Below are 27,552 nucleotides of genomic sequence, written 5' to 3'. Positions count from 1 at the left end.
CTATGGCTCCCAGGCCGAATCCCCATTGCCAAAAGCCCATGCATGGGCAACCACAGTAAACAATTACATACTCTTCATTATCAGAGGGGTAGCCATGTTAGTCTGAATCTGCAAAAGCGGTGAGGGGTTCTATGGTACCTTATAGACTAACAGAAGTGTTGGAGCATAAGCTTTCGTGGGCAAAGACCCACTTCGTCAGATGCATGCATGCTTATGCTCCAACACTTCTGTTAGTCTATAAGGTACCACAGGACTCCTCGACGCTTTTACTCTCCATTACTCAGGGCAAATTTAAAAGTGATAATTGGGTCTTACAAAGTAAAAAATCCTGAAGACGTTGATAATTGTATTGGCACAGAATAGAAGTCAATCTTTTCTGGAGTTCAAAAGGCATCTGACTTCAATACTGTTCATTGGTGACATGATTCCTTTTTTGCATTTTCATCTGATAGTAGCTAAGGATTAAAGTGAACTTGCAGAAAGATGTCAATTCTGGTTGCTTTTATCTTCTTTGAAATGATGGCTTCTGTTCCTCATAAGCAGGTCTGTAGCATACAAATTAATATATCACATTTTGCCAGGAAACCACATAATGCTTGTCACCATGGCATTTCACTTGCTTAAGTGTCTCTTCTCCATTGTGCAGTCTCTCTGTTAGACTAGTGCATTGGCCAAAAGCCATTAAACAGAAAGAAATCATAAATAGAGGGCCTCTCTCCAGCATAGGAATGATTTTTAATGGAAGCAAGGAATAGTTATAAGGCCGAATGAAGCAATGTAGCAAGGGCAAACCCAGAAAGAATTTGGAGGAATTTGTGTTTTGTATTCACCCAAAAAAAACAAGTTATAGAAGAAAATTTGTTTCATTTGGGGTCCACCCAATACCCACCCTCACCCTAAATTACATTTTCTTAATTTAAAAGTAAAAGAGAGGGAATCTATGACATTCTGAATACATAGAAGAATATCAAAACAAACATACAGGATGATATTTACAAAGGCACACAACTTTGGCTTACTGCTGTTGCCAAAGAACACCAAAGACCCTTTACAACCGCTAAGGATCTGGTCCACTGACTTCAGTGACAACAGTTAATTCACTGTTGAGCCCAATTCAAAATTCTTTATCATTCATTATCTGACTAGGTGACTTATGTTGCCCACCCAACTTTAACCATTTATTCTACTGTACAATGAAAATGTATCAGAGGAGTAGCCATGTTAGTCTGAATCTGCAAAAACAACTAGAAGTCCTGTGTCACCTTATAGACTAATAGATTTATTGGAGCATAAGTTTTCATGGGCAAAGACCCACTTCGTCAGATGCGCCAATAAATCTGTTAGGGTATGTCTACACTTGCAGCCTATTTTGGAATAGGGCTGCAAATGTAGGCATTCGGAATTGCAAATCAAGCCCGGGATTTAAATATCCTGTGCTTGATTTGCATCTTTCCAAAGGGTGCCATTTTTTGAAATGTATAAGCTCGGAATAACTGCCTGTGTCTACACGCGGCAGTGAAACGGGCGTTCGAAATAAAGCCCTATTTTGAATGACCTGTTATTCCTCCTGAAATGAAGTTTAACAGGTAGTTCGAAGTAGGACTTTATTTCTAACACCCGTTTCACTGCCATGTGTAGATGCGGGCAGTTATTCCGGGGCTGTAAATTTCAAAAATGGCACCCGGATGGGAAGATGCAAATCAAGCATGGATATTTAAATCCCGGGCTTAACTTGCAATTCTGAATGCCTACATTTGCATCCCTATTCCAAAATAGGCTGCAAGTGTAGATATACGCTTAATCTCTAAAGTGCCACAGGACTTCTCGTTGTTAATGAAAATGTATTGATTTATATATAATTAAGTGTACAATGGTGAGCACAAAAAGAGTATACTTCCAGAATTCATTCAGTTCTGTTAACATTCTGTTTTTTCAGTGTGATGTGTTTGTGAAGCAGAAGGAATTTTTTTTTATAAATAGAAATGAAACAATGTTTGTGTTGGCGTTATAGAAATACAGAACTGTAGCATAGAGTGTTCCAGTTAGTATTTCATAGAATCGTAGAACTGGAAGGAACCTTGGACAGGCATTTGTCTCACCTACTCTTAAAAATCTCCAGTGGTGGAGATTCACAACCATATTATCATTTGCATCTTGCCGGGCGCCGCCATTTTTAAATGTCCGCTAGTGTGGACTCCGTGCCGCGCGGCTACACGCGGCATGAACTAGGTAGTTCGGACTAGGAAATAACGGTAGTTCCATGAGGAGTAACGGTAGTTCGGAATAGGAAGCCTAGTCCGAACTATCTAGTTCATGCCGCGTGTAGCCGTGGGCACGGAGTCCGCACTAGTGGACATTTAAAAATGGCGGCACCCGGCAAGATGCAAATGAAGCTCAGGAAATTCAAATCCCGGGCTTCATTTGCAACTCCGGTTGCCTACATTAACCACTCTAGTTCGAACTAGGGTGGTAGTGTAGATATACCCCATGTGTGTATTAACTTTATTATATGTGGAGCAGCACACAGAGGGATTCTCTGGGGTGAGTGGTTGAATGGTATATGTTACTGCATTGGATATTGAATCCTTGAATCGAAAAGGAACTTTTACAAGCCCTTCACATTTGGGTGGATGAAGTGCAAGTCAAGTGGCTTGTGCAGGAGAGTATTAGCTGGATTCCAATATGTGATGACACATGCACACATCCTTTTGCCCATAAGGGTGACAGTAAGGAACTGTGGACCGAATGTGCCCACTATAGGTGCAGCATATGCCAAGGGTGGGGAATGGACTTAGAAGGAGAAGGCCCGGTTCCCCTTGAAGATAACCAAGAAGTACAGCAGAGCTCTATTTCCCTCTCAGTGAGGGAAGCCTGAATTCAGCCTACAGTTGATGACATCTTGCTGCCTAGCTTAGCCTCATGGTGGATGGGACAACTGGGTACAGGGAGACCCACTAAAAGGACTGGCAATCTGCCATCAAGCCCAAAGTGGAAGGATGATGCCCTGCTGAAGACTTCTTCTACACATCTGCTTTTGAATGGGTAGCCTTCCTTTATTTTTGGACTCTAATATGCTGGAAGGGATGGGATTCAGGTATGCCGACAGATGGCTATGCACCATTGCACCATCTGTGTGATGCAGCAACCAATCATTAGGACTCCACACCAGAATGAGTAGTTGGGCTGTAGGTGTGAGCTATAGAGTCCTACGCTGAAGATGTTCCTTTGGCCTGGTCTACACCACTGTGGGCCATCAATACAAGTTATGCAACTTCAGCTGTGGGAATAACGTAGCTGACGTCAACAAACTTAGATTTACTTATTGTGGAGTCTTAATTGTGGTGAGTAAATGGCCGATGCTCTCCCGTCAGCTCCACCTGTGACTCATTCTGGTGGAGTACCAGAGTCAATGATTGCTCAATGGTTGATTTATTGTGTCTATACTAGACACAATAAATCAGTCCAGATGGATCGATCACTGCCTGTTGATCTGGCAGGTAGCGTAGAGATGTAACATATAGAAGGGCTAGCTCTGAAGTCATTCACTCAGCCTGCTTAGGATACCTTAATGTATGCAAAATTTTCAGGTAATTAGATATTTGAAGGGAAGAGAGGAAGGGGAAAATATAGGTGAAGATTTATAATGGGAAGTTGATTTTCACTATGAAGTGGCATGATATGGTATTGCAAAGTACACAGTGAATAATCACAGTAGTACAGTACTATAAATAATATGTTCTAAAATTTCTGGGCATGATAATGTAGCTGTAAAAAGAATGGAAAATATTAGCTCCTGGACTCCATAGGGGTTATACACTGATTTGTACATTTATCACAAAGTGACATGTGATTTGCATAGAGAAATTTCTGAATTTTCACCTCATGATTTTTCGCTTAAGGCAGGATGGCGTATTAGCTGTACACCTTTCTTCAGCCTGCTGGTGTGACTAACTGCGGACCCTGCTGTAGTATAAAAGAGGAGCAGAAATCTACTTCCTTTTGGCCAAATGAGCTTGGAGCAAAGAGTTTAGACAATAGACAAGTCTGATCTTTGTGTGATTATTGGGGTGGGGGGGGTCTACATGTCTGTGAAAGAGCTCCATACTGACTGATCATTTTTGATATTCACATGAAAAGGACCAAAATCAAACATAAATCTGAACTTTGAATCCTGTGTCCAGTACTGCCACAAAACAGCTCTGTCTAGCTACATTTTTTGATCATTATGGCAAGTCCAGATTTTAGACAGTACATTTTTGCAACATGTTCTCTGACAGAAGAGAGCTCTACCACTCTGTCTTTTTGTAGGATAGGTTTATTTAATAGTAGAGTACTGGTGATGTCTCACCAAGGGGAATTCATTCTGATAGCTCTGACACATAGGATGACTAAGAACATGTACCTACACATCCCCTGCTGTCATGGCCGAGGTTCACTGTGGGTTGAAAAATTATTTGCTTTTTTTGTGTTTTTGTTCTCTAGTGTGGAACTTCTCTTGCTATTACAAAACAAAGGAATGCTAGTGGTGCAAAAAGACATTTAAATACTTGGGTTTGCATTGTTGCACAGGATAGTGATTTGCAACACTCTCTTTCACTGTCTCAGTGGAAACATCATTGCATCTTAATTCAGGCTGTTGGTGCTGAAGGATCTATGGTTGGGAAGAAAGATGGGCCACTAAGTGCCTCTTGTCTTCTTCCCTCATCCAAGTTAAGTAGATAACAAAGCCCAACTCTCAGCAAAGCAATGAAGCAATGTGGAACTTGCACAGAAATGTTGATTTCTGGTTGCTTTGGGCTAGAATGTGTAAAAAAAAAACCCACATTGTATATTTTGTTGGGAAGAAAATATACTATCATCACTGTATAGAATCTCTTACTGTTTGGATGATATGCGGCATGCAGTTGTAGTGAGCCATCTGTGGCTCTGTGTTGAAGAAAGAACTGCTCCCAGAGGAAAGAAGAAGCAGTGCATAACTTACCTACCTGGTTCTGTGGAAACACTTCTGGTTTTACTATTATCCATAACACAGTGCGAGTGGTTTGGCTGCAGGAGAGCTGATAACCTGTGCTGGCTTTCAGGCAAGTGGTGAGGCCAGCTCTGTGCTACCATAACAAGCAGATCCTCTGGTGGAAAGGGCGGAGCTGGGGGCAACCAACCCAGAGTGCTGGTGTGCCCCACCTCCCCAGCCCTGAGAGCCACAAAGAACACAGAAGCAGTTGTGGTAATCAGGGGCCCTGAAACCCTTTGAATACCTGAGCTCTAGGGCAACTGCCCCTTGATCCCCTCTTCCCCCACTGACAGACCTGCTTGGTTGTGATGTGCTACTGCAGTGTTGAAATGAATGTTGTCTTCAACTGAACTTTTGTAAATATTTCATTTTCCCCTAGGACTTCCCAGTCATTGTCTACCACAAAGATCTGCAGCTCAGTGGCCCAGAAATAATGGACTGCATCAGGCCTTGTGCCTACATCATGTGGCATTGAAAGAAGCTGACAGCCACACCAGTAGAAAACACAGAAAACATTTTCCATTAGGGTCCTGATCAAAAGCTCAACGAAACCAATGGGAATCTTTCACCTGATTGCAATAGGCCTTTTTGTTCAGGCTCTATGACACAGATTCTCAATGACATTTAGGTGTCTACCTGTAATTACATCAGTGAGTGTTACATGACTAAATACCTGTGAAGATCTGGGCCATAAACTGCTACTGATTTCATCATGAGTTAAGATCAGAAATATTTTTTATGTTATTACATTTTAGAACAATCCTGGGTATTGAGAGATTGAGGTTTAGTGAAGAACTCATGGTTAGGTACAGGAATCTACTGAAATTGCTCCTTAAATACAAACCTTTTGTATAATTCTGATTACCAATCACATACCATAGCTTAAAATGATTGAAAATCGAGAATGCAGCTCACAGAAGCTTTTCAGTTCATCCACAAATTCATTTCACATGCTAATGGACTCAATGGTGATATGGTCTACCTACTTAATAACCACTGAAGGTGCTAACAACTCTGAGTGGTATCCTTCCTGTTTTAGGAATCTATCTATTGACTTTGATTTTTATCTGCTTAGGTTTAAGTACCCATTCTCCAGATACTTAATGATGCTCTGTCTCCCACTGCCCTCCCTCTTTCTTTCTCTCCCCCTTCCCCTTCCCTTCTCCTATTTATTTTGAGTTTTCATATCCCCAACTGCTAACTCCGGTCATCTGAAGAAGTGGGCTGTGCCCACGAAATCTCATGATACAGTCTACATGTTTCGTTAGTCTATAAAGTGCTACCAGACCATTAGTTGTTTTTTTTCTGTTGGGGTACATCTACACTTGCCCCCTAGTTCGAACTAGGGATACAAATGTAGGTGACCGAAATTGTTAATGAGGCTCCAATTTAAATATCCTACTCTTCATTAGCATAATCTCGCCGGTGCGTTAGTCCACTTAACAGCTGTTTTGAAAGTGAAAGTGCACGCCAGGACACGTTAGTTCAAACCAAACCTCTTGGTTCAAACTAACGTTACTCCTCAAAAAATGAGGAGTAACGTTAGTTTGAACCAAGGGGTTTGGTTCGAACTAACGCATCCTGGCGCGCACTTTCACTTTTGAAACAGGTGTTGAGCAGAATAATGCATCAGTGAGATGTAGCCAGACACGAACCCCATCTTGTTTCCCCTCCCCCCCAGAGAGCAAGAGAAAAGCAGTCAGCCTTTGATGCCCTGGGAACGCAGGTGGGCTAGCTGATGACTGGGAGGCCTCCCATCGCCGTGATGGCTAGTATCAGTAATTGACACGCCTGCACTGTCTCAGGAGAGGAAGCTTCGCCCATCACATACCAGAGGTGCCCATTGTCTGCATTTTCCCAGGTGTGAATTATGCTTTGCACCCTTCATGGGAAACTTGGCGTTCAAAGCCATTTTTCCTAATTGGCCACTTGAGACCAGGAAGGAGCCTACGTGACCCAAGGGGTATAAAGAGGGGTTTAGTAGACCACCCCATTTGAGCTCCAATCATCTATACCTGCTGGCAGGTATTGATTGTCTCCCGAGGTCTGTGGGACGCCCAACCTCGTCCTACTTCTTCCCAAGGGATTGAGAGAAAGATGCTGGCCACGCCAAGTCTGGAACTCAGGGGTGAGAATATATACCTGCTATGTGTCTATTTGCATGCATTTAATAAGAAGCTCAGAGAACCAAAGGGGTTTCATGGTACCTATAAAGTGACTTATTAGTGTAATTTCTGTCCTGTCCTTTGTAGTGACTGTGTTATCTGTAACACAGTAGTAGCATTTAACAACTAAGTTTACCCTGTAACAATAAAATAGTAACTGTTTAAGCTTTAACCTGAATCCTTCAGTTGCTGTAACAGAACCAAGCACAATTTTAAAAGAACTTCAGCCGGTCATAAGGGACAGATATAGGGAGAGCTTGGGCATTTTGGATCGTGTTGCTTCCAGGGGACAGATCCGTTGGGGCACCTCTCAGCATCCCCAGGCTGCCCGCTGTGAAGGGATTTCTGTATCCTAGCAGCTAAAATCTGAGGTGTTATAAGCTTTCCCTGTAAACTTATTGGGGCGCCCGTCAACCTCCTCCAGGTTGCCCACTGCAAGGGACCCCGGTCTCAGCAGTTGAAGTCTCGGGTGTATAACACACACGCACACACTGCCCTCACCATTGGCTGACATGAGATCATGCTAATAAAACATGGGGTATTTAAGTCCCCGCTTCATTAGCAATTTCGGTCACCTACATTTGCATCCCTAGTTCAAACTAGGAAGCAAGTGTAGACGTACCATAACAGACTAACTCGGCTACCCCCTGAAGCTCCTGCAAGATTATTAACATGCAACTCTGTAAATATAACATGTATGTGAATTTATATCAGTAACATTGCATGAGAGCTCCATTTGTCTACAGTAAAAGAGATTTACTAACTAGATAGCATATTTTGACACAAGTTGATAGATATTCTGTACCACCACTCTGGAATGTTGCAGTGTAGTGCACTCAAATACATAAGAGGATGTGCATTTTATTGCTGTAGGAAGATGCTTGGGTTATACATCATATATATTCTGTTTTATTAAGGACTTCTGGGGAACAGTGAGGAGAGAAGTACTTTAAATAATTGAAGATATGTCAGAAAGAGCCGTGCAAATTCTTCAGGGTTTGTTGAGAAGACGGGAGGAAAAAAATCCCTTAGATTTAGGTCCAAACATGCAAATTAAACCAATCAAGATGGTTCAAACATTTTGGGCCAATAAACCTTTTACTCAATGTTCAAGGAAACTCTTTGCTGCAGGATAGGCATCAAGATAGGGAAGAAAAGTGTTGTGATAACTTGGCCTCAAAATTTACCCTGCTCACCAAACTGTAAAAAGGGAGTGTAATGTCACAATAACCTAGAACCAGTATTGATGGGGAAAGGTGCAAAAAAGACAATCCAACAAAAAAGCCTCCTTTTACACACTCAAGGAGTATGTTAAGATCATGCCTGGTAAACAAACAAACAAACAAACAAAAAAGTGGGACTGGAAATTAATTAACCAAAATTGGACTGTTGCATATTAGACCTAATTGGGAGACCGGAGTGTGAGGGGACAGACTACTTAGCCTACATTTCATCTTGGGATCCTTAAAAAAAAAAGATTTGGGGAAGAAAAATGGTCTGCTGAAGTGAGCTACATCCTAATAGGTGCCATCTCCACCCTCTTCTGGGATTCCAGGCCTTTGTGGTACTGATTAGACTGCACTGGAGAAAGGGACCCAGATGACACGGTCACCTCCATCGACTCTGGGGGCATATCTATACTTAAAGAAGTGTTCAAATGTTCAGTTTAGTGGGTCAAGATTGTATATTTTGAAACATTGCTGGAACCTGTGACCAGAAAACGGCAGCCAGAAACAGTGTCTTCAACAGCCTGATGCTGGTACGAGTATCCCAGGTCTCAGAGTGCCTGATAAGCCTGTGCACTGGACCTGGTTTTCTAGCCGTGAGGTTGCTCGAGAAAGTCAGTATCGGAGACAGGCACAGGGTTTTCTGTCTTCGCTGGTCTTTACTCTCCCTTTTTTTCATGTGTTTGTCTTGTTTTGACATTTAGGAAGTGGGATCAGATTTTAATAGCAGCAACATCAACTTCAGCCCTGGTTGACTAATACCTTCTCCTTTCTCCACAGTAGGGGTGTGTCTAGACTACATGCCTCCATCGACGGAGGCATGTAGATTAGACAGATCGGCAGAGGGAAATGAAGCCGCGATTAAAATAATCGCGGCTTCATTTAAATTTAAATGGCTGCCCCGCTCTGCCGATCAGCTGTTTGTCGGCAGATCGGGGCAGTCTGGATGCGCCATGTCGACAAATAAGCCTTTCTTGATTGGCACAGGTAAACCTGGTTTCACGAGGCATACCTGTGCCGATCAAGAAAGGCTTCTTTGTCGGCACGTCGCGTCCAGACTGCCCCGATCTGCCGACAAACAGCTGATCGGCAGAGCGGGGCAGCTATTTAAATTTAAATGAAGCCGCGATTATTTTAATCGCGGCTTCATTTCCCTCTGTCGATCTGTCTAATCTACATGCCTCCATCGACGGAGGCATGTAGTTTAGACGTACCCTAGGAGAGCTGTGGTATATTTTATTCCATCTAAGGCTAGGTCCACACTACAGGCGATGGTTGGCTTAAGGTACACAATTCCAGCTACATAAAAAACATAGCTGGAGTCATTGTACCTTGAGCTGAAATTTGGTGCCATTCTAAGAACACAGGAGGTCAATGGGAGAAATGCTCCCATTGACTTCCCTCACTCCTCGCAATGAATAGGAGTTCTGGCATCAACGGGGGTGCTCTCAGAGTTTAATTTAGTGGGTCTTTACTAGACCCGCTAAATCAAACTCCAGACAGCCTGGCTGGGGAAGAGGTGGAGGGAGCCAGAGGCTGAGGGCCAGCTGGCTTGGGGCCAGTGGAAGTGGATACCTCCTGGAAAATTCTCTCGTTCAGAGCTGGTCAGGTTCCAATGGTTCAACTTGTACCTTTGACTGTGGGGTTCATATACTCCATCTAACTTACTACAACAGAGGCATAAAGAGGGAGTGTGATGTGCTCGAAGCTAAATAACACATCGGTAGCAAAACCAGGAATTAAACCCAGATGTTCTGTCTCTCTGCTCCATGCTCTATCCACTTGACCATGCTGCCTCCATTTTTTAGTTTGGTTTTATAGTGAAACTCTGAGGTTAGTACACATCCTTCCAGAGTAGGAATTTCATAGCCAGGGAGAGAGATGGTGAAAACAAAATACTTTGGAAATGCAAGGACAGATGCTGGAGTAGCAAACTGAAGGATGGACAGTATTAATAGGCTAAAATAATATTCAACCAGAATTTTTCTGATTCATATTCAGAATGGGAAAATAGTATCAGACAGGTTGATGAAGAGACAAAAATATGAGAACACTGCTGGGATATTCACTAGCAATTTATCTCCATTCTGCTCTGCTCCCGTTATTTAGAATGCAGTTTACTCTTTTGCTTAGAGTGGAATTCAGGCTAGCTAAACGGCTGTGGGCCCTTGTAAAAAGCATTAGTGAGCCTATTTTGCATTCATTGTCATCCTTGATAGCAGTGACATACATCACAATAGAATAAATGAAAATAATTCTGTAGCTAGAACACTCTTCCCAAAGAAAGACAAGCGGCGTGAGCAATGCATTATGGTAATGAGCTGGAATATTATAAAGAGCAAGGGGCTGTAACCTTCGATTAAAGAATCCTGTAGAATGTTACTTTTTTGTCATCTCAGAAAACAGCAATGTCAAATATTCTTCTATAAAAAAACAGGTGGAAGAAAATAAAGACATTCCTCATTTCTGAAATCGGATTCCTATAACTATGGGGAAAGTGTTTGGCTCTGATATCAGTGTTGTGAAGTATAACCCTAAGCGGTTGTAAAGCTGAACCTCTCTGGTCTGACAACATCTGTGGTCCCACAGGACCACGAATGTTGTTGGACCAGAGAGCCTGGGTCAGAGATTCCTGGCATCTGGGAGTGGGAGCCCACTGGGTGTCTGACAGCCTGGGGGCTGGCGGTCAGCCAGTGGTTGTCCTCTCGGGAATCAGGAGTGGTAGCAGAACCAGGCCAGCAGCCTGGGAGCAGGGAGCCCAGCAGCCTGGACTGGCACCACAGCCAGGCTGGTAGCCAAGGTGAGAGGCAGAACCTGGTGGCCAGGAGGGGAACCTGGCCAACATGGGCGGCAGGTAAATTAAGTAACATAAGGAAGGCAAGGCATTGCCTTCCCAACACTCTCCACCAGCCACTTGAAACAGCTGGAGCCACGGTGTGGTAGCCCAGCTCCCCAGCTGCCTGAGAGGGATCCTCTCCAGCTGCCCCAGGTTCTCTGCCCACCTGGAAAGAGTGGGTCCATACCACCTGTTGGGATGGGGGACACTAAGAGGGCTGGGAGCAATAACCAAGGGCAAGGGCCAGGCTTGGCTCCACAAGGATAGAAGGAGAAGGTGAGGCCTTGGGAGGAAGGGGCAGGGTTGGGACTTACCTTCTCCAGCTGGGCCTTCCCATGATGTCCAGAAGGCTGGTGACCACCCCCCCACCCAGAAGAGTCTGGAGGCCAGCAACAAAGTGCCTGGAATTGACCCATTCAGAACAGGTCAGGTTCTGAGGTTGCTGGATCCAGGAGGTCCAACTCATATGTATATAGAGCCCTATCCATGAACGGTAATTTTGTCTCTGGTAATGTCCAGTTTAGTGCTATGAATTTAAACGCTTGTAAAGTATCTCACATGAACTATGGAAGCATTATTATTGGACTGTGTAAGAATAGTGGCAAATGTAGATAAGGAGTGGAACGAACATTAGGGAACAGAAAACTCATGCTTTGAATATACATGGCATACGTTGATCTGGTCCCCAGCAAAAGGCAGAGTGGCCTAAGGTCTTCTATACATTACATCTTGCTGCCGATGGAACCATTCTGCCAACGAGGGCACACAAAGATGTCCTCATCAGTCTCCTCGTTCCCTGGTGAAAATCTGCCTCAGTGGTCAAGAAAGCTGACAGACTTGTGGGGGTCCATGTTCTCAAAAGGGGTGGGGCATCGTACAGAAAGGGCAGGGCTCGGAACAACCAGCTCTCAGCGCCACCAGAAGCAGACCATGTTGCACCACGTCCCCTCGCTGTCCCCACATTCAGCCCTTTGTCCTGACCAGAACATGGCATGCTGAGCTCCAGGAGCGATTAAAAGGGCCCAGGGCTCTGGCCTCTGCCGCTGCCTCAGTAGAAGCAGCTAGGAGTACCAAGACTTTAGCTGTCGGCAGGCCTGTCCATGGTACTCAGTGCCCGCCCAGGCCAGTTAAACAGACTTTACATTTGGTTTTGCGGCTGGAGCAGCACAAATCAATCTTAATGGGCCAGAAAATCCACCTTACTATTTTTAGTAAAGCTTAAGTGTGCATGGACATGGAGGCAATAAAAGGATTATAGGCCAGATCTTGCATTCATTTACAGCAGAGTAAATTCAGATAACTCCATCAATGGCAGTGACATTGTCCAGATTTATACAAGTGTAACTCGAAGAAGAATTTGGCCCTGTATTCAGAGCACAGGGGGTTGGTAATTCCCACAGTTTGCCTATAGAAGGTTCAGTGTACCAAGTGTTTACATTGTGTGGACAGTGTAAGAAGTCCAATACTCATGAGTCAGTCCTCCAAAATCATGAAATTTGCCTCAAATATTTTTTTTTTGCCTCAGTTCATGAAGTCATGTGATTAAGAAAATCATCTAACTTCACAAAAAATGAAATGCTGGGTTAAAGCAGTTTTCCGAGAGCTGGGTTCTCCTCTCTGATCTGCTCCTAACTCATTACATTACCGTGGGCAAATAGTTATGCAAAGCAAAATGTGTGCAACAAATCTTCCCTGCCTTTGTAACACACTTTGATGTCCTTATTAGAAAGTTGCTGTGTAAAGCATGCTTCTGTGATAAGACTCTCCTGGACTTCAGTAATGGCGGATCTAATCCCCAAGTGAGAAGCATTGTTAGTTTATAGGAGTTCAGTTATGGATTTCATGACAAGTCTCCAGAATCAGTGCCAGCTTAACAAAACAATCTGCACACATACTGATGAGGAAGGGAAAAATCCCTCTATAGGGATTTTATTTTTCCCTACTAACGAGGTTAGTTGTAAAGCACTAAAGAACTATAACATCATCAAGCATCCAAAGAATTTTAAATGATCATCTCTCTATTTGAAAATGTGTCAGTTTGAGGAAACCCAGTCATGCTTCCTTAATAAATGTGTTTTTACAGTGAGATTCAATTATTTCTGGTTAATTTAATCTGCAATAACGCAAGAACCAGAGCATCTTTCTTTTTTTTCAGTGAGAAAAAGCCAAATGACCTGTTAAGGTTGGGGGGGGGGGTATTTCTTTAATAGTTATTTATGAAAATGGATAGCCATTAATGAATACAAACGTGACTGTTTGTGTGTGATGTCATTCATGTGACCTCTGTGAACTGAGTTTGTGATTTTTAGACCTTGGCTACATCTAGACTACAAGCTTCTTTCGAAAGAGAGCGTCTAGACTGCAACCACTTCTTTCAAAAAAGCGATCCGCTTTTTCAAAAGAGAGCACCTAAGGCAGCACTTTCGAAAAAAGGCGTTCTTCCTCATAAAATGAGGTTTACCCCGTTTGAAAAAACTGCCACGATCTTTCAATTTACTTTCGAAAGAACACAGCAACAGTCTAGATGCAGGGGAAGTTTTTTTTCGAAAACAGGCCACTTTTTTCGAAAAAACCCTGTTGTCTAGACACACTAGAGAACAAGGCCTCAACTCGGCCCAGTGAAAAAGTTGCTTTGCCCCTCCCCAATCAGCAGTGCAAATCAGCCAGAAGGCTTTTCAAAAGAAACTCTTTGAGCGTGCTGTTACCAATGTATGAGTGCACTATGCCACACTACAGGGTGACGGCTAGGAAAAAGAGGAGGGAGGTCACTGCTGTACTCCAGCAATTCTCAATTGCCGAGGTAATATCTTGTTGAGCAAGTGAGTGTAACTAGACTAGAGCAACCCTGTGTCTGCTCTATTTTGTACCAGGAGCTACACAGATGTTTTGCTAGGCCCAGGATTTGGGGAACTGAAAAAACACCTTTTGCGCCATTCTCTCTACTCTGTACTTAATGTCGTTTGGGTGGATAGAAGAATCTGATCTCACATGTTCATGTTACAAAAGTCACAGATGGCAGAACTATGAAATATTTCCAAGGACAGACGTAAGACACATTCACTATGCTGGATGACGAAGCTTGCACTGATGAATGTACTATCTATATTTTATGGTGTGAGAGGGTAGCTGCCCTGCAGTTGCCTAACAAGGGTTAAACCAAGCCTTGGGAGAGGGCTGAGATTGGAGGACTGGAGATATTTAAGAGCAGGTTGGATAGACATCTCAGGGATGATCTAGATGGTGCTTGTCCTGCTGTGAGGGTAGGGGACTGGACTCAATGACCTCTTGAGGTCCCTTCCAGTTCTAATATTCTATGATTGTGGAGCCTGCAGCTGTGGCAGATAGCAGCCAATTAGGGCCCAGCTGGGGCTGTATATATAGGGGCTCCAGGAGAGAAGGAGAGCACACTCTTGCTCTAGCTGTGGAACAGAGGGAATTTAGCTGGCAGGGAAGCTACAGAAGCCTCCTGAGACAGAGAAGTGCTGGGGAGGGGAAGGCAGAGCTGGAAAGCTCTGGCCTCACCCCATTCCCAGGCTGCAGGGGCTAAGACCAGGCCTAAGGGTACTAGGACTGCAGGGAGGCTGCCAGGGCAGTAGATCCACCCCCACTTGACACTGATGAGTGTTTATTTCAGACTGCAGTTTGCCCCCAGAGGAAGGGGCTAGATGATAACTGGCAGTGGGCCACTGAGGCAAGCTGAGTATAGGGGCTTTGGGGCTCCCTGGGAGTACTGGGAGGAAAGGCACCATGGGCAGGAAGGGACATGGGGCCTGAACCAGTGCAGGGGACAGGTAACTGAGGGTGAGACACTGGCCAGCAGAAGGTGCCCCAAGGCTGAAGAGCTGATTCCCCGAGGTGACCAGCAGGAGGCACCATGGTGGTGAGTTATGTGTGGCTAAACAGGACTTCATTCTCTAGGGCTGATTTTCAATTAATAAAAGTCCGAAACAGACTAGGTCTGCTGAAAGGAATGGGCGTTTTGACTGGGCAAAGACGGTAAGATCAGAACCGAAGGATATAAACTCCGGTCATTTCTCGTGGCCTTTATCCCAAATCTTTGATGGACTTTTAATTCATACACTAGAGGGCTACGTCTAGACTGGCATGATTTTCCGCAAATGCTTTTAACGGAAAAGTTTTCCGTTAAAAGCGTTTGCGGAAAAGAGTGTCTAGATTGGCACGGATGCTTTTGCGCAAAAGCACTTTTTGCGGAAAAGCATCCGTGCCAATCTAGACGTGGTTTTGCGCAAGAAAGCCCTGATTGCCATTTTCGCTTTTTTGCGCAAAACAGTTTTTAGCTGTCTACACTGGCCCTTTTGCGCGAAAGCATTTGCGCTAGAGGGCTTTTTCCCGAATGGGAGCAGCATAGTATTTGCCCAAGAACACTGACAATCTTACATTAGACCGTCAGTGTTCTTGCACAAATTCAAGTGGCCAGTGTAGACAGCTGGCAAGTTTTTCCGCAAACTTGCCAGTCTAGACGCAGCCAAGGTGTTCTAGAAAGCGCAGAATATTTTAGTGTTATTTTGGGTTTTCATTTTGCAGTATGAGCTGAAATCCACATTTTAAAAAATCAACTGATGGAGAGAATTACTGAAATAATTATCTAAATTAGTGTATTAGCTGTGGGGAAACTTGACGAAACTTGCTTGTAGTTTTCATTAATATTAATAGGTGTGTCATGGAGCCTGTGGTGGCTGTTGTAATGGCACTTGGAATGTCCTTAGATCTTTGCCTGTCAACATCACACCAAGATTTTAGATTCTTGTCACAGTTACAAGACCAGTTGCATCTCTGTTTCCTTTCTGGTCTCTAACAGTACCCCTTCAGGCATGGGGTCTTGTGCCCTTACTTGTCTTGGGGCTGAATTTCCCAGACTAGAACTTGTGCTATAATATCCTGTCTATTAACCATCATCAGCTGGCAGTCTGACTACGATCACTCACCTGGTAGAGCAGAGCTGAAGAATTATTCTCTTGTCTCACAACACTCCTATTGATACAGCCCCGAATTATGTTGGCATTTTTTTTGTAACAATATCACATTGTTGACATATTTATCTAACCCCCCTTCCTGATAACAAATAGAATACACACATTTTCATGAACACAAACTCTCTTTATTTCACAAAACTGGGGGGGGGGGGGGAGAAGAATGAAACTCTGGTGAAAATGAGTAAAGGAGGCAGGAGAGGGGAAGAGAGAGGGTGGGAGAGGGGAGGGGGAGACCTGGGAGGAGGGAGCTGGAAGAGGAAAGCAAGGGGGAGGGGAAGCTCAGGGTTGGGGGTCTCGCTGGACCAATTTGATTTTCATGTGAACCTGCTCCTGGGTTCGCATGTGGCCTTTGGTGGCCAGGCTGGCAGCTATCCTGCCATAGACGGACGCGTTCCTCCGTCTAGTGTGGAGATCATGGACGTTGGGGGCATCTCCCCAAACCTCAATAAGGTCCATGATCTCTACCCTGGACCAGGAATGTGCCCACCTTCTCCAGGCCCTGGCAGGCTCCTGGGAGCTGGCAAACTGCTCCTGGGGAGCGGTGGAGGGCTGGCTGCCAGTGGCTTGTTGGCTCATGTTTTGGGGCCACTGGGTCAAGGGCAGTGACTGCTGACTCTCGGTTGGCAGGCTTGGAACTGGCACAGGCACTGTGGCCAGAATCTACACTTTTAAGGGCTCCGGGGAGGCAGGGAGGGAGAGGAGTGTTCATGGCTGAGGCCGGAGTGGCCACCAGGGCACCCTGGGAAGGCTGGAGGCTCCCTATTTCGAAATAAGTGTCTATACAGCATGGAATGAGGTTAATTATAATTTCAAAATAAGCCCTCCACTATTTCAATTTAATTTCAAAATAACAGAATGGCGGTGTAGACACTAGGATAGTTATTTCGAAATAACGGCTGTTATTTCGAAATAACTTTGCTGTGTAGACATACCCTGAGGGAGTGGGGGAAAGGTTCCACACGGCAGTTGTAAAGGGAACCCTAGGTAATGTTGAAATCAGTATAGTTTCCCTTCATTTATATCCTTCAAATCACCGCAGTTATAATGTCACACAAGCAAAGCAATGGTGCATCCCAACGCACTCCCAAAGTCATGACTTTAGAGGATGGTATGCCTATGAAGAGCGTCAATACTTCCCAAAGTGTTTGTGAGGTAGCAGAATACTCACTGCACACACGAACCTTATAGAGCCTTAGCCAGAATGAGTCAGCTTGTACGCACATGGAGAATAGCAGATGACTGCAAAGGTGACTATGAAGGGGAGATAGGAATGTATTTATTTCTGGACAGAATTTGGTCCAATGTTTTTAAAATTAATACTAGTAGATTTATCCGGGGTTGCCTGTGTCCTTCAGGGCAGGAGGCTGGCAGTGTGTGAGGGGGTACAGTAGTTTGGGGGTGGGCGGCATGCCAGAGTGAGGGGTAAAGAGTGGGGAGGGTTCAGGGTGGGAGGTCCCATCTGAGACGGCTTTTTCTCTTGCCCTCCCAACCCTTCCCCAGCCCTCCTGGCTTCCAGGAGTCCTTTTCTCTCCCCGCAGCCTTCCTCCTGTGGCTGCCAGGTGCCCTTTCCTCTCTCCTCCAGCCCCCCCCCCGGCCTCCAGGGGCCATTCGATGCTATGCCCAAGGCCCAGGAGCGGGGATAGGGTTTAGGGCAGGGGTGCTACTTACTCAATGTGATCACAGGCAAGACGGCGGAGCACCAGACCTGCTAGCCACTCCCTTGGTGGTGCGGCTGCCCCCAGTGGCCACTCTCATATTGCATCCCTCTGAACAGCAGCCCTTCCCTTTGCATGTCATGGAAAACAGTCCTTTTCCCAGGACTCCCGGTTCTCTTGGCACAACCAACCCCCGACCTTGCTTTTAAGTTAGAAGAGGAAGCTGCATACCAAATTTGTTGGCCCTAGCTCTTACTGTTTAGGAGGAGTTCTTGAACAAACAGATTTGCAGACAGACACACAGACAGACAGACTCTAAAACACATATAGCTATAGATGCAAAAAATACAAATGCCAGCCAAGGTCAAATTACTTATATTGAAAAAAATAGTTATTTACCCAGAAAATATGGTTCCAAAGGGTAAAATTCAAGGGAACAATATTACTCACATGCATAGGTATTTACAGGAGCAGGTTCTAAATGACAAAAAAACTACAGGATAGATACTTAGCTGCCTAAATCGGCATATCTCTATTAACATCAAAGAAACTATGTGGATTTTGTGGATTTATACTATCTGAGAATCTGGCTCAGCTTGCTCGAAACTGGCAGTTCTAAATTTCCAAGGGTATGTCTACACTACCCCGCTAGTTCGAACTAGTAATGTAGGCATACCGCACTTGCAAATGAAGCCCGGGATTTGAATTAGCATAAAGCCGGCGCCGGCGTACAGATAGTTCGGAATGGCTAGCTAGTTCGAACTATCTAGCCCGTGCCGCGTGTAGCCGCACGGCACGGGGTTCGAACAAGCCGGCTTTTAAAAATGGCAGCACCGGCTTTATGCTAATGAAGCCCGGGAAATTCAAATCCCGGGCTTCATTAGCAAGTTCGGTATGCATACATTACCCCGCTATTTCGAACTAGCGGGTTAGTGTAGACATACCCCCATTCTTCCAAAAAAAAAGAAAGACCTATCCCTTTTATAAACAACTAGATATGAAAATAGATCCTTGAAAGCTAGAGCAGAATGAGCTGGATGGTCTTGTGAAAGCTAGTTCTGAGAAATATTTGACTTAGAAGAGGCAAATATGTGCGCAGAATTCAGAAACTTCTTGATTCATGACGTGGCTAGAAAACTATTTCATCAAGATCAAGTATTTGGGAGTTCTGACATAAAGGTCACTCAAACACTATATAGGCAGCAAATCGAATAGAAATATATCAACGGTAAAAAAAAACAATTTTATCCATCATTATCAAGCATCTTTGAATTACAGCAGCAATGCTCATTCTGTGATGTCTAAATAATATTTTTCACCCACTTGTGACAGCAAAATGAACAGTCACTCAGTAAATTGCACAGCTCTCCATACATGGGGTGCTTCTTTCTCACCAGATTTGATCAACAGTAAAATAATAAACAATGCTGAGACTAAAGTTACCATCCCTCACTGAACACCTCACTGAAATCAGTGTGAGGTGAAAGCACAGCTCCCAGAACTATTTTCATTACAAAACATCAGTGATCTACTTTCTCCTTTATGCAGTCTTTTAAAACTTCTGGACCCAGATGATAGGTAGTTTATATATGACTGCAGACAGAAGATACTGCACCAATTGCCAACCAAGTGAAGTATTACCAAGAGTGTCCTCAAAAACAACTATAATTCTGCTTGATGGGTCATCAATTGTTTAGGAACAGCTCAATAATTGTATTATTATTATTAAACAGTTGTACCTCTCCTTCTTGCTATCTAGATCTCCAATCTTCATTTCCTGACTGCAGAGTTAACAAAAAGATAAAAAAATATAAAGTAAGGAACTTACTGACATATAATGGAAAAGGGAAAGATAATTGATCTAAATGTATACATATGCTACAATAAAACAGGTAGTCTGTGTCTAGACTGCATCCCTTTTCCGTAAAAGGGATGCAAATTAGACACTTCGCAATTGCAAATGAAGCGGGGATTTAAATCCCCCCACACTTCATTTGCATAAACATGGCTGCCGCTTTTTCCCGGCTCTCAGCTTTGCCGGAAAAAAGCGCCAGTCTAGACGCTGATCTTTCAGAAAATAAAGTCTTTTCCTCTTAAAATAAGGAATAAGAGATCTTTCAGAAAAGGCTTTATTTTCTGAAAGATCCGCGTCTAGACTGGCGCTTTTTTCTGGCAAAGCTCCGAGCTGGAAAAAAGCGGCAGCCATGTTTATGCAAATGAAGCGGGGGGGATTTAAATCCCCGCTTCATTTGCAATTGCGATGTGTCTAATTTGCATCCCTTTTACGGAAAAGGGATGCAGTCTAGACACAGCTGTATACTGTTCTTTCTGATACAGTGTACTTTGATTTTAAGGAACAAGAAAAGGTGTGTCCATTGAGTGCAATGTGACCATTTAAACCTCAGCTTTGTATAGAGGGGAGGTGAATGATTTTTGGCATTGTTATTTAGACTTCTATTTCATGGGCTGGCATTAGATTTTATTTGCACTCAGGCAATGTCTAGACTGCAGGTTTCTTTTTGGAAGAACCTTTTTTTGGAAGAGATCTTCCAAAAAAATTTCTTCTAAAAGAGAGCATCAACACACAAAAGCACATCGAAAAAGTGATCTGCACACTCAGTGGACACTCTCTCACCTTTAAGCTGTGATTACTATGGAAGGAGTGGCCACCAAGGCACCTGTACTTTTTCCTCTTTCCTCTTCTTTCGAAAAAACTCCCTCTTTCAATACACACCTTTTTCTGAAAGAACTCTTTTGGAAGAAGGCTTCTTCCTCATGGAATGAGGATTACCAACGCGGGAAAAACCCCTCTGTTCTTTCGATTTACTTTCAGAAGAATGCGACTGCAGTGTGGAAGTAACTCAGGTTTTGTCAGAAAAATGGCAGGTTTTGCAACAATACTCTGTAGTGTAGACATACTCTCAGGCTATGTCTAGACTGCAGGCTTCTTTCAGAAGAAGCTTTTCAAGAAGAGACCTTCCAAAATAACTTCTTCTGAAAGAAAGCATCTACACAGCAAAAGCTTATCAAAAAAGCAATTTGCTTTTTCGAAAGATAGCGACCACACTGAATGGACACGATCTCGCATTGAAGCTGTGATTACTATGGATGGAGGGGCCACCAGGACACCTGTGCTTTTTCCTCTTTCCTCTTCCTTCGTCAGAACTCCCTCTTCCTCATCCACACACGCCTTTTTCTGAAAGAGCTCTTTCGGAAAAAAGCTTCTTCCTCGTAGAAAGAGGTTTACCAATGTTGGAAATGTTTACCTCTGTTCTTTTGAATTTTTTTTGAAAGAATGCAACTTCAGTGTGGATGTAACTGGAGGGTTTTCTTTTTGGAAAATGGCAGTTTTTCTGAAAACACTTTGCAGTGTTGACTTACCTTCTGTTGCAATCTTATTTGAAAACAGTCCCATTTAAAACAGAAACAGAAAATCCATATGTAAGCCCCCACATCTCCTATTTGCCAAGGTCTAAAAATCTCCTTGTGGGTTTTTACACCACTATGGAGGACTAGGCCTGAGGTTTCTAACTGTGCTTTGTGCCAGTGCATATTCACCTCAGACAAGAACCACTCAGATGAACAAAGGAGCAAAGTTTTATTCTGTAGGGAAACATGGAACAGGATTATAGTCCTGTGGCCTCTTCTCTCTTTGCATCCTGCTCCCAGCTTTAGAGCTAAATGTTCCTGCTGGGAGCAGGGGGTACTTCTTGGCAAGAACCAGGATGATCTCCCAACTTGAGACAGATTGTAGCCTGAAACTTCTTGTTCTCAGTGCTGCTGATGAAACTCAATGGGCTACTTAGGTCTGCACAGAAAGCAGAAAAATAGAACAAAAATGGGTTTTAATTGACCTTAGGTGAATCCTGGGATATTAGAAATGCCAGTTTCTATTAGCTAATTTTCTATGATAGGTGTAAACTCCCAAAGTGTGCAGTCAGTGGATGAGGTGAAGGCTCCCAGAGCCTTCCAGAAGGAGCAATCGAAGCCTAAAGCTTACACTGTTGCAGACACAGGCAAGTTCCGAACAGCAAATAAGAAGATTAACCAGCTTTGGGCACTATTGGCACATACAGGAATTCTCCTTTGATCAGGACTTTGAATATAACAAAAAAATGAGCCACCAGTAAATCCATCCTCCTTGGAATCTCCAGCCATCTGACTGCCTATGAATACCATGTTAGCCTAGCTATACAACAGCACCAGAATTAGATCTCTTTGGTCATTCCCACCCTCCTATAATCATGCTCTGTCTAACATCAAAGGATGTCTTTCTCCTTGTCCATGTGGTCCAATTCGAAGTCCACTAAAGTCCATGTGCAATCCACACAAACTTCTGAGTGTGATGCTCTGACCCCTGTAGTGGCACTAAGTTCACTTGGGGTATGTCTGCAGTACAAGGGTATGTTGAAGTAAGTCATTTCAGAATAATAGCTTCTGAAATAACTATTTTGAAATACCATGTTCACACTACAGGGAAGCCTTGAAATTAGTCCGAGGCAGGCTCCCCTAATATGGACACGATACCTCAATTTAGAGCCCCAGGAAGTACTGGTGAGTAATGACTTTGAATAGCCCTGGGGAGGAGCTATTTCAAAATAACAGTAGCGGAGCATCTACACTACTGCTATTTTGAAATAGCAATTCTGAAATAAGTGTTATTCTTTGTGAAATGAGGGTTTATTATTCCAGAATAAGAAGCCTGTTATTTTAAAATTATTTTGAAAAAATGGGCTTGCTGTGCAGATACTCACCTTGCTATTTCGAAACAACACTGTAGATGTGCCCTTAGAGCAGGGATGGGCAATAAGTTTGATGGGGGGGTCACTCCAAGAATTTGGAAAGTGGTTGAGGGCTGCATTTTTCTATGATATTAGTGGAGGAGGTGCGGGGGTGTCTGGGATGGAGGTTGGATGCAGAAGGGAGCTTGGAGTAAGGGAGGGACTTTGGGTGAAGGAGGCAGTTGTGACCTGGGGCACTGGATTAGGGTGCAATGGGTTGGAATATGACCTAGGGCAGGGAATTGGGGTACAGGAGGAGGTGCAGGGATTTGGGTTGTGAGCTAGGGCAGGAGGGGACTGTGATCTGGGCCAAGGGATTGGGGTGCTAGATCTGGGAGGGGATATGGATACAGGAAGAGGGCAAAAGATTTGGGTATGTGTAGTAGAAGATAGGAGGGGAGGCAGAGGGTTGGAGGGAGGACCTGGAGTGCCAGAGGCAGGATCTGGTCAGCATACTTATCAGCCAGCAGCCCATTCTTGAAACAGCCTCTCTGTCAGCCAGTGTTCCCTCTAAGCCCCATCCAGTCAGTCAGCTCCATGCACAGAGTCCTAAACCTGTGACTGGGAACACTGCTGCCTACCCCGCCCCCGCACAGGCTGTAGCCATGTGCTCTGGAACCCCTTGTGCTTCCTGGCTGCCTGTTATTGAAACAGGTAGCTCCCATTGACTAGTTTCTGGCTAGAAACCAGGCAATGGGATTGTGTAGGGGGTGGGAGCAGCTCCTAAAGCTTTCCCCCTCCCCTCCGGACTTTAAAGAAAAACCACCCTGCAGCTGAGTTTCAGAGTGGTGAGCAGGTGGGGTGAGGCAAGCTGGGAGCCTGCCTAGGGCTCCCTGCAGCATCTGTGGGTCAGATCCAGTGGCTTGGCAGGCTGGATTTGGCCTTTGGGCCATATTTTGCCCAGGGCTGCCTTAGAGATTAATGAGTCTGCTATAGCCTCAGCAAACCAGCAGCTGGCTTTTGGCTCACGCATTTAACTCCAGAAGCCCCAGGTGTAATCTTACCCTCCAATAACCAAGGTTTGTCGGTTTTACACATTAAGATCACTGACTGACTTCAATGGAATGTAGATTATGCCCATCTCCTGCAGATCTGCTTATTTCTGTAATCTGATTCCTAAAAGAAGGTTCCAAAAGGCCATGAGACCCATTGTGATTTCCCCTTGTTTTACCAGTATCAATATCCTCTCCCATGCCAGGTTTGCATCCTCAGCTCTGAAATTGGAAGATGAAGGGGACACACACACACCTGGTTTTCTTTTCACCCCTTGTTCCAACTGTAGCTGCTGAGAGATCTTTTATTTTGCATATGTAACACTGCTACTTTCGGGCACAGTGCAAAATGTCTCCTTTTGTTTTGGCTAATGCTTATTATTAATGTATGTAACATGTGGTAGTGTATTATAAAGTCAATTAAATGTTAATGAACACATCTGCTCAACTTTGCTCGTATACTGATACATCAGGCTGCAAGCAAAAAATGTTACCCTTCAAGGTTTTTTTTTTTTCTCTTCCCCAAGGAGAAAGAGAGAGAAAGACGCTTTGTATCTGGACACTGGTTTGCTACAAAGATCTCTAAATTGACACTTGAAAAGAGTTAGATCAAAACAGATGACATGAAAGACACAACAGCTAAAACATTCCCTGCTAAGTCCAGAATATGAATTGCTATTTAAAGCATAAGTGACAGCCATCAGTAGAATGTGATGGGTAGCACAGCAGCATGTGGGAACAGCAGACTGAAGCAGACCCATGGACATGAATAGAAATACCTGCTATCTGTTAGGACCTGAGGTCATGCCCAGATTGTCAAGCTGCGGCATCATTCTCAGACATGCCCATGCATCCAGGTTGTTCATGAAGAGTTGCTATTAAGGGAATAAGTACAGGAGAGAAGGCATGAAAAAGTGAGGATCACCCACCGTGGCAAAGGTAGCAAAACCACCAGTATGAAATAAAGGCTTTTAATGATTGGAAGTCTGTGAGCATGTGCCTATGAGGAAGGGTCTGAGATTCATGGGTTTGGCACAGTGTGAGGTTGGAAACACCCTCTCAGCTTCTCTACTGCCTGATTCCCAGAGGCAGGAATGGATGGGGTCAGTGGTGTCACTCGGATGTTTGGGTGGTGGCATTTGGTGAGGAAGTTGGAATGTTTTGGAGACTAATTAATAGGATTAAAAACCACAATTACTAGGATTACTCAGCCTCTGCAATTTAATAGCTTTTTTTCTTATCACGCCTGAGCTTATCCCATATGAGGTCCTGCATGTGTCTGTGTTTTAAATTTGTTATAGCCTTACACTGAGGCTTCACGCCCTCACGCCAGGCAGCAATCCTTTGAAATCCTAGCGCTTAATAATTTTACTCAAATGTTTCCTAGCTCCTCTGAATAAAAATGAATACATATGTGCGGTATATTTTTATTCCAGTGCCCTAAATCCACATGGATCTCTTGGATGAATTCTCCAAGTGTGGGTGGATGCGCAAGCGTGTGCACATGCACACACACACACTCAGTGTTTACTGAAGTAGAGCTTCTATTGAGCCCATAATGTCATGCTCCAAGGGAGGAATTTTGTCCTGCTCTTTAGCCAATTTCCAATCCATTAAAATGCTTTCTCTTCTCTATAACTGTTTAATCTGGAATAGTGATAGAAATGTAGCCGTGTTAGTCTGGTGTAGCTGAAACAAAACACAGGACAATGTAGCACTTTAAAGACTAACAAGATGGTTTATTAGATGATGAGCTTTCGTGGGCCAGACCCACTTCCTCAGATCAATAGTGGAAGAAAATAGTATATGGTTGTGACTATTTTGCTTAAGAACGTCTGCCATAAACTTTCAAATCAGCAAAATAGCCATACAACCTGGATTACCATTACCCCAGTTGGTACACCTGGGAGCAGCTAAGCATTATATTCATGCATACATAGCAGGCTTACAAGTAACTTCGGCTAACCCTAGGGACTGGCATGTGTCTTCAGGATCAAATCTTTCTTCTTTGCCTTACTGTGCCATAGTATTTACTAGAGCTTATAGGATAGCAGAAAAACAAAAAAGGTTTGCCATGGTAAGTGAAAACACAAACAAATATGTGTGGTAGAGCACACTGTGAGTATGAAATAGTGAAGACTGACATGATTTTGGGTAAGATATCCTGCCCTCCACAGTCAACTCCTTTCCCCAGATTATTTCCTATTTCCTGATAAAACAAGGACTCTCAAGAATAAAATCTCAGCCAACACTGTAGAAAATGAAGCATTCCGTTCAAGTGGTGCTGCACATGAGGGTGGGATTAAGAGCATATTCAGCCTTGTATACAAGAGAAGGAGGTAGGCAAAAAAAAATCGCCTTATTTACAGCTCCACCGTGTTTCCCTGCATTTGTTCTTGAAAAGTTTTCATTCCCGCAATGCACATTTCAATGTGCTCCTAAAATACAATTGTGACAATAGATAAATCCATCTGGCAGATATGCGCTTACTACAGGAAAAAAGTCTAATGTACTATTGGCACTTTAAAGTTTTCCTTTTTTGACGTATATTAGATTATATTATATCACTATAAATAATGGCATCCTAAAATTCAGTTATTGTTCTTCTCATGTGTATCTGATTGAAAAACCTAACTTGAAAATTGAGTTTTCTGGATTATTTGTAAGTAGATCCAAAGCAAATCAGCACCGCTTCATGCTTTTTGCCTACTGATAAATTGAATCGACTTGAGCAGAAGCACATTAAAATGTAACATGAGAGGACTATAGGAAAAGAGTGGCATGATAATTACCACAGACACATTTTATTGACCTGGCTATTAGTTTTTTATATCACTTACAAAACCGAAAACGAATATCATCAGAAAAAAAGCAGACTTATTTAGATACTACTGTTATTTTGTACTTATCCAGAGCTTGACAAAGTTACATAATTTTATGCATTTGAAACTTACTATTTAGGTGATTAAAGTCAGAGGAAGGACAACAGAAAGAAACCCCAGGTTCCTAATAGGTACCTAATAAATATCAGGATCAACATAAATCACTTGAACTTCATACCTAAAACATTTCCATCTTTACATTAATTAGATGTTTTCATCTCACCATGGGACAGATCCAAAGCTCACTGAAGTCAATTACAATGTTCAGTAATCTTTGAATCTGAGCCTAGCTGCAGTTTGCATACTCATACAAAATGGGAAGCGAATGTCTAGTAAGGAATATTGCTGAAAGGGATCTTGGGGTCATAGTGGACCACAAGTTAAATACGAGTCAACAGTATGACACTATTGCAAAAAAAGCAAACATGATTCTGGGATGCATTAACAGGAGCAGCTGTGGCCAACCCACAGCTCGTGAGCCGCATTCGTCTCTTGCCCCCCAAAAGTGCAGCTCACGAAGCTACTCTTGTACCCCCCCATTGCTCCCGCCCCCAGCCGGCTCGCCTCTGCCCTCTAGCTTCCCTGTGCTTACCAGGTCGGAGCTGTGGGGTTTTAAATATGGTGCCCAAGATGGCAGCCGTCTTAAAGAGGCAGCCTCCTTTTATTTATTTTTTTAATTTACATTTTTTTGGTTTTGTTCCACAATTCTGTTCTGGGAGGCTTTTTTTCTTTTGCTTGATGATTCTGGTGTGGCTCTTTGCATTTTTTTCCTCTGCTGTTTTGGCTCTCTTTGCTAAATGGGTTGGCTACCCCTGAACAAGAGTGTTATGAGAGACACAAGAAGTCATTCTTCTGCTGTTCTCTGTGCTGATTACGCCTCAGTTGAAGTATCATGTCCAGTTCTGGGCACCATATTTCAAAAAAGATGTGGTGAAACTGAAGAGGGTCCAGAAAAGAGAAACAAAAATGATGAAAGGTCTAGAACATGACCTATGAGGGAAGACTGAAAG

General features: G+C 43.6%; 1 long non-coding RNA gene across 1 annotated transcript in view; it reads right to left on the bottom strand.

The window, feature by feature from the left end:
• Window positions 1-21,468: 21,468 nt before the first annotated feature.
• Window positions 21,469-27,552, bottom strand: part of LOC142831301 (uncharacterized) — a 45,245-nt gene continuing 39,161 nt past the window's right edge. The window contains exon 3 of the long non-coding RNA XR_012907024.2: window positions 21,469-21,695. This is a non-coding gene — a long non-coding RNA (uncharacterized LOC142831301). The remainder of the gene's footprint in view (window positions 21,696-27,552) is intronic.

This window comes from Pelodiscus sinensis, chromosome 13, assembly GCF_052426305.1.
Source record: "Pelodiscus sinensis isolate ZL-2025 chromosome 13, ASM5242630v1, whole genome shotgun sequence".
Lineage (NCBI taxonomy): Eukaryota > Metazoa > Chordata > Testudines > Trionychidae > Pelodiscus > Pelodiscus sinensis.
Note: the sequence above shows the minus strand (reverse complement) of the source record. Positions and strands in the feature narration are given on the sequence as shown.